Source organism: Lactuca serriola, chromosome 8 (assembly GCF_051521515.1).
Source record: "Lactuca serriola cultivar US96UC23 chromosome 8, Lser_US96UC23_V15, whole genome shotgun sequence".
Classification (NCBI taxonomy): domain Eukaryota; kingdom Viridiplantae; phylum Streptophyta; class Magnoliopsida; order Asterales; family Asteraceae; genus Lactuca; species Lactuca serriola.
In genome coordinates, this window is record NC_136415.1 from 162600530 (window position 1) to 162607452 (window position 6923).

Consider the following 6923-nt stretch of genomic DNA (forward strand, 5'->3'; position numbering starts at 1 on the left):
TCGTCGATTGTAAGTAATTATGAATATGTTAAGTAAAATAAACATAATAATGTTATTAAGATATGATTTTGTATTTTCAAAATTTAAATTTAATTTGATTTGCTACAAAAAAAAAATAATAATAAAAAACAATGTTTTGAAAACTGGACCGGACATTGAACCGGCCGTCATACCGGTTCGATGGTTCAAGTGGTCGAACCGGTTGGATCGGCCCTAAAAACCGGATAAAACCGTATATATATATATATATATATATATATATATATATATATATATATATATATATATATATATAATCCATACAATTTATTTCCTTTACATGCATCTTACAAACTAATTTGCAAAAATAATCTATTATTTTAATCGTACATTTAACTATTTCTAATTAGAACAAAAGAATAGTTACATGATATCGTATAAATGTTATCATTATATATTTATATGTATATATAATATGTACATCAGTACTTATATGAGTTTGAAGAAAAAAATATACATCATTGATACGAATTAGAGGAAAAATAAAAAAGCAAGAAGAGAATATGTAAGTGGTTAATCTTTTTTGCCTTGTATTTGTCCCACACCGGTGGGTAAACGAAAGAAGAGGCAGATGGTCCCTTATATAAAGCATGTGATGGTGGTTTTGTTTAAATAACATAAGAGTGCATTCGGTTTTCTAAATCGGGTCTTCACCTTGTGAAAAGCCCAAGTATTTTTTCAATTAGACTGCTTTTCTTTGGTTGAACCAGGCCGGTTTGACCGGTTTTCTAGTGAACTGTCCAGTTTTTCTGGTTCATAAACATCCGGTTTTTTAGCCAATAAAAGACCTGACCGGTTTTCTAGTGAACTGTCCAGTTTTTCCGGTTCATAAACATCCGGTTTTTTAGCCAATAAAAGACCGGTAACCTGATCAGTTCATGGTTGAACCGGCCGGTCTGGTCCGGTTTTGAAAACAGTGATAAAAAACATATAAAAATGTCACTTGTCAAACAAACATTATAAAAAACTCACACAGGTAGAGGTAGATGAGGTTAGGATAAGGAGATTTATTATTTTTCTTATTTTCTTATAAATTCAAAGTTATTAAATATTTTGATATTTATATTTAATTTTTTTTAAATTAACATATGTAATAAAATGTCTCACAGTTAGTTTTATGAAATAAACTCAATACTAAGCGGCACCGGACAAAAAAAAAATTTTGTAGAATAAATAAGTCTTTACACCATACAAGAAGTCAAGAGCTAGGAACATAAAATTGGATTCTCTCTCTTCATTTATAAGTCTACGCTTAAAATTCAAAAGTCTTCTCAATATTTAAACTCGATAAATCCTCTATAGTTTATATACTCTATACCCTCTCCCTCTCTCTCTTTCTCATATATTTAAACTCATCCTCTATGGTCTATACTCAAAATGGAGTGCAGGAAGCTCGAGTTGACCATTAATTCTGCACATGATTTACGAGAAGTGAGAAGAATTTTCAAGATGAAAGTTTACGCGAAGGTAATGATTTCAGTTCATTTTCTTGTATTTGACCCCAGAAAAATGAAGATAACGTTATTCAGGAAATAATATATACCCGAGGTGTGATTCATGATCCGGCGTAGCAGAACATAAAACTTGCACGAGTACCCGATCTTCAAGATTTTCTGTAGTTCAGTCAATTACAATAAACGGATAGGAGCAATTAAACATACTTATCATTTCTTATATATGCGTGTTACTATAATTTTAATCTAGTGATAATAGAGAAAAGAAAAGGGGTGAAGACTGAAGAGTAATCCACACGCATCATTTGTTGTTAAGTTTTTAATGTTATATACAAGGGGTATATATAACCAACCAGTTTGAAGTTTGAACAGTAACTTATACATGGTTTATCGTTATTAACGTGGCGTCAACTTAGACATTTATGCTGACAGATCTTTAATTAATATCTTTCACCATTAATATCTCAAATCTCCACCTTAATCAAGAAACTTTTCTTTACACCTTAAAAAATTTGATTATAGGTACTTATCGGGGGTAACAAGACATTGGAGAAGCGAACTCCAGTAGACAAGCATGGCCAGACCAACCCGGCATGGCATAATACCATGAACTACACTATAACTGAGTCATGGTTACAACACCATGGCACCATGCTCGTAATTAAGCTCTATTGTAAGCGAAAGCTTGGGGATAGATACATAGGAGAAGTTTACCAGTCGTTGAAACAACTCTATGATCATGCATATCCACTGGGTGGCAGTGCGGTGATGTGTTTCCCGGTGCAGATGGGCTCCGCAGAGTCACAAGGTCAAATTTGTTTCTCGTATAAGTTCGGTGAGAAGGTGACCATTGAGAAGCTAATGCTTGCAGAAAGCATCGCTTCTTTTTTACTAACTGGACCTTCTGCTGCAACCTGATGGATGGATCCCAACCCTAGTACATATCTACAACGAGTGAATTTGTTGAAAGGTTTTTCTTTCGGAACATAATAGTTAAAGTAGACATTTTGGAATACTATCTTTTTTTTTTGGATCATGTAAAAATATTGATAACGTACTAATTATAGATTGTTAAGCTTTTGTTGCATAACTATGTTGATATCGTTGGAAATTTTAGTATAAATATTTATATTTCTAGTAATTTTGGACTCTAACAACCGTCAAAATTAGGTCTAAGGCGGTGGTTGGAGGCATATGAACATTACTAGAATTAGACTTAATATATAATTTTTCATTTTTTTATTTAACCAGTTTAACTGGTATTATAATTTATGAAAGATCATAACCGTAATAATAATAAATTTAATGTATATATAGCAATGAATGTTTCAAATCACCATAGGCTAACAGAAATGGTAACACTCTTGGCATCTTGCCACATAAGTATTTTTAATGTCACATCATTTTTTTTTTTTTACACTTACATTTAACATTTGGTAAGGAGTGGTAACACTCTTAGCATTCAATTTTTTGTATTTTTTTTCCTAATTTAATTTAATTACTATATATATATATATATATGTATATATTGAAAATGTTTTTTTATTTATTCCGCATGCATACTGAAAAGGTAAAGCTGATACCATGTTAATAATCATAAATGGATCAATTATTAAAATGTATTTCCCAAAATACCATGTTAATTATTAAAATGCATTTCTCAAAATACCATTTACATTTAATACGTTTGGTTTCTTGTGTCGGATGCGGTTAAGTTTTTTAATAGATTACAACGGATCATGGATAGTAATGTTATATCCCCTAGATTTTCGGATGTACTTTTTAAACGGATTAGCTTTACTATACAAAAAAGGCTTAACGACACAACTTATTGGCCGTTTGTCATCTCACTAATTATACGATGATAATTAAATGAGCAATGAATGAATTTCCGTGTTTATCAGTAAAAAAAATGATAAATAACATCTTACATTAGAATTTTTAGCCTTTTTAAACTATCAAAATAAAATGGTTTAACAATAAAAATAATTAAAATAAGTTTTGAAAAAGGAAACGAACCTAAGATGTTATATTGGTCAAAAATGAAAGCAAAATGACATTTTATCATTCATTCAGCCAATCATGGGTTGAATCAAAACTTACGTTATTAACCATTTACAAACAACAAATTAATAGTTTCAAATGACAAACACCAAATAACAAACAGATACATTTATCGAAAATTTACAAAGAATAATCTTTTTTTAATATTTACAGTTTTATGTTTTGGGTATAAGAATAAGATAAAACCGAAAGCAAATAAATATAAGACATACATATAAAACAAACCATAAACAGTGAATTCTAATCAGATCTGTATGCTAATATAGTTGTATGCTCGTTTATTTTTATTTATTTTAAGAAAAACAGTCACACAGTTGTGTGCTCGTCCAAGTCAGAACAGATATACATCAGACATTGCTCAAAATCCAAAACGAATAGATAATCAAGAATAAGAGGTTAAGTTACAAAGTTCTCAGTGGAAATGATTTAAAATCTTAAAGGTGTGATTAGGGTGAGTGAAGGCTAAAAGAGGGATGATTTTAGCATACCCTATTTATACTAAACTAATTAGACAACCATACCCTATTTATACTAAACTAATTAGAATCCTAAACTAACTCAAAACCTTAAATTAGGAAAGTTTTCCCAAAATACCTCTGGGACCAAAACTGTCCCCGTTTATGAATTAAACCAACAAGTGATTAGCCATAAGTACTCAACTACAACTCTTAACCACATTGCCCACTTCATAGGATGTGATTGGGCATGTACTCAGCCACAAGTAGCCTCTCATCATTTTCACAGCAGCAACCAAGGAGATTAGCCACCATATTAAAACTTAACTGCAACTTCTAAAGCATCAACAAGGGTTTTTTTCTTTGGAACTCCATTGATGTCAATCTTGATGTCTGTAAGTGTCAACCTCTTGAAGTTCATTTGGCCTCTTACCATGTCAAGAGCATCAACAAGTGTCTATTAATCAAATCAAAATAGAGGTAATTAAGACATGAGCATCTATAGCACATTACATGTTTCTTTGAATCCATATAACAGAAGCCACAAGACATGATCACATGGAGCATCTCCAATTCCTAATCTTAGTATTTTGTTACAACCAATTTCAGGGATTTTGAATAGATTTCATTTGAATTACATAGTGGTATTCTCATAGAGGCAAATGATCGAACACATGGTGTGCACAGGAAAATAACAACAGATAGCTATAGCCATAGAAGCAAATCTGAAGCTTAATGATTTGAACAGGTTTTTTAAAAGTTCGGTATTGGAGCTATTTATGTATATAGCCATGGAAGCAATCAAGACTCACAAAACTTGTTATAGCCATGGAAGTAATCAAGACTCACAAATGAACTGGATTTGTTACCTGTATTGTGTAGATGCACAGATTCACAGATGGACCAAACACACACACACACACATCAGATATTGTATTTAAAGATGAAGATGAAACAAAAGTCAGGAGTGAAGATGAAAATCAACATTAACAAAAAAAATTAACCGATTTAACTCGTAGATTCAATAATCAGAAAAAATCGGACCAATCATATTCGTTTCCCTCTTTATCTTTCTTCTTGCCAACACAGTGACGAGTCTCCGGTGGCGAGCCCCCTAGCGAGGGCTAGGGGGCGGTGTTCCAGGTTGCTTAACGAGTTTGGTGAGGGTATTTGGCGACCCCACTCCGCTTAGCCTAATATGAATGTGGTGTATATATGATAAAGAATCTATATATTATAAAACCGTATCTATACATATGGACTAAATAGAATAAAAACCATATATATATATATATATATATATATATATATATATATATATATATATATATATATATATATATGGAAAAGTTCCATAGAGAACTATAATTATTGGTTCTTCAAGGAAACAAAACTTTTTTTTTCAATTTCTAAAGCTTATTCTTTATCGAAAAAAAAATCTAAAAATATCTAAATTCATATATTAACATTGTGAACATGAAAAATATTTTTCGGATTTACTGTGTGAATCCGGATTCACGTTGTGAATTTTCAAAAATTCACATTGTGAATTGGACATAAAAAAAATTCGAATTTTATATCATTGGAAAAAGGATAAAAAGTTATGAATTTTTTTATTTTTAGTTTTTTTTTTTTGATAAAAAATAAGTTCTAAAAATTGAAAAAAAATTGGTTCATTGGTTCCTTGGTTAATTATGGTTCTCTATTGAAGGTCGCCTTATATATCTTTATACCTTAATATATACATATTTGGTCAAAGGCTGAAAATTAAGAAGTACAAGCCATTACAACATCATGTACAACGACTTAATGATGTGAAATCCAATCCGGTCTCTGCAGATATCTCTTGAATCTCGCTCGGCTTCCCCTATATCTTATCTTGCTTCTGAACTTTACATCCTCCAATTTCTCCAAGTTATTTTACTCTCTCAAAATGCTTGATGTGTCATTCTTTTATTAATGCTGGTTTACATGTTTCATATTAACAGAAGGCTTATGGTTTCCTGTAGGTTCAAGAAAACATGATGCCTTCTCTTCTCCACTAGAAATGCTTTCCCAGGTAAAAAACATCTATATCTTCTTTTTTGTTTAACGTGTTTGTATGATTCAGGAGGGGTTTGTTCCGTTTCAGTTTCATTATCCTCATTTCATTCAAACTTTGGTTTGACCCCTTCTAAAAAATCTCTCTAATTATCTGGAGCCATTTCAAATTTCATCATTATCCTCATAAATCTTCTTCCCCCATCTGTGGTTCTATTTCTAAAAACAGGGACCGATGATCTTCACCATTCTATGTTGTAGTGTCGAGAAGAAATTTTGAGCCTGGTGGATCGTTGATGTAATGTTTGAATTCTATTTTAATATGTTTTTTCCAGTTTTCGCTAATTTTGATAAGCCTTTTAATGTAAGGTTTGCATTCTCTGTTACATGGTTTAGCTTGAATATTAATATCTTATTTATATATCTACATGGGAAGAGGAGTAGTAGATTTACAAGCTGCAGGCTATGTATGTTTTTAGTGTTAAAAGTTGAATTCATGAGGCACATCATGCACACCATGTGTTTGATAAGAATTCCCAATCAGTATTTAATTGTCAATATAAATTATAAACCTATTTTTTATGTTTTTTTGATGCAGATATGTTATAGGGGACTACATTGCTGAGAAATTAGCAGCACTCATTAAAATCCCACACTTGATTTATTGGCTTAAGGTAACAACCATTATTTTCATCTATTACTACCATACTTTAGTAGATATACTTTAGTAGATGGAGAAATCACATAAGTTTCATTTTACGAATCAAAAAAAGATATGGAAAAAAAGAAGAAATGAAGGGTCTATTAAGGTTGCTTGTATGTTTTGGTGTAGAAATATGAATAAATGGCAAATTGGTCTCTTTTTGGTTTA

The 6923-nt window shown here is 31.2% G+C and overlaps 2 long non-coding RNA genes across 2 annotated transcripts; both read left to right on the forward strand.

Annotated features, from left to right (window-relative positions):
• The first annotated feature begins 1327 nt into the window (after positions 1-1327).
• Positions 1328-2583, forward strand: LOC145068781 (uncharacterized). The gene is made up of 2 exons (XR_013689122.1): positions 1328-1506; positions 2016-2583. It is a non-coding gene; the product is annotated as an uncharacterized LOC145068781 (long non-coding RNA).
• Positions 2584-5932: 3349 nt separating this feature from the next.
• On the forward strand, positions 5933-6923 carry LOC145069025 (uncharacterized). Its single transcript, XR_013689232.1, has 2 exons — positions 5933-6350; positions 6651-6923. It is a non-coding gene; the product is annotated as an uncharacterized LOC145069025 (long non-coding RNA).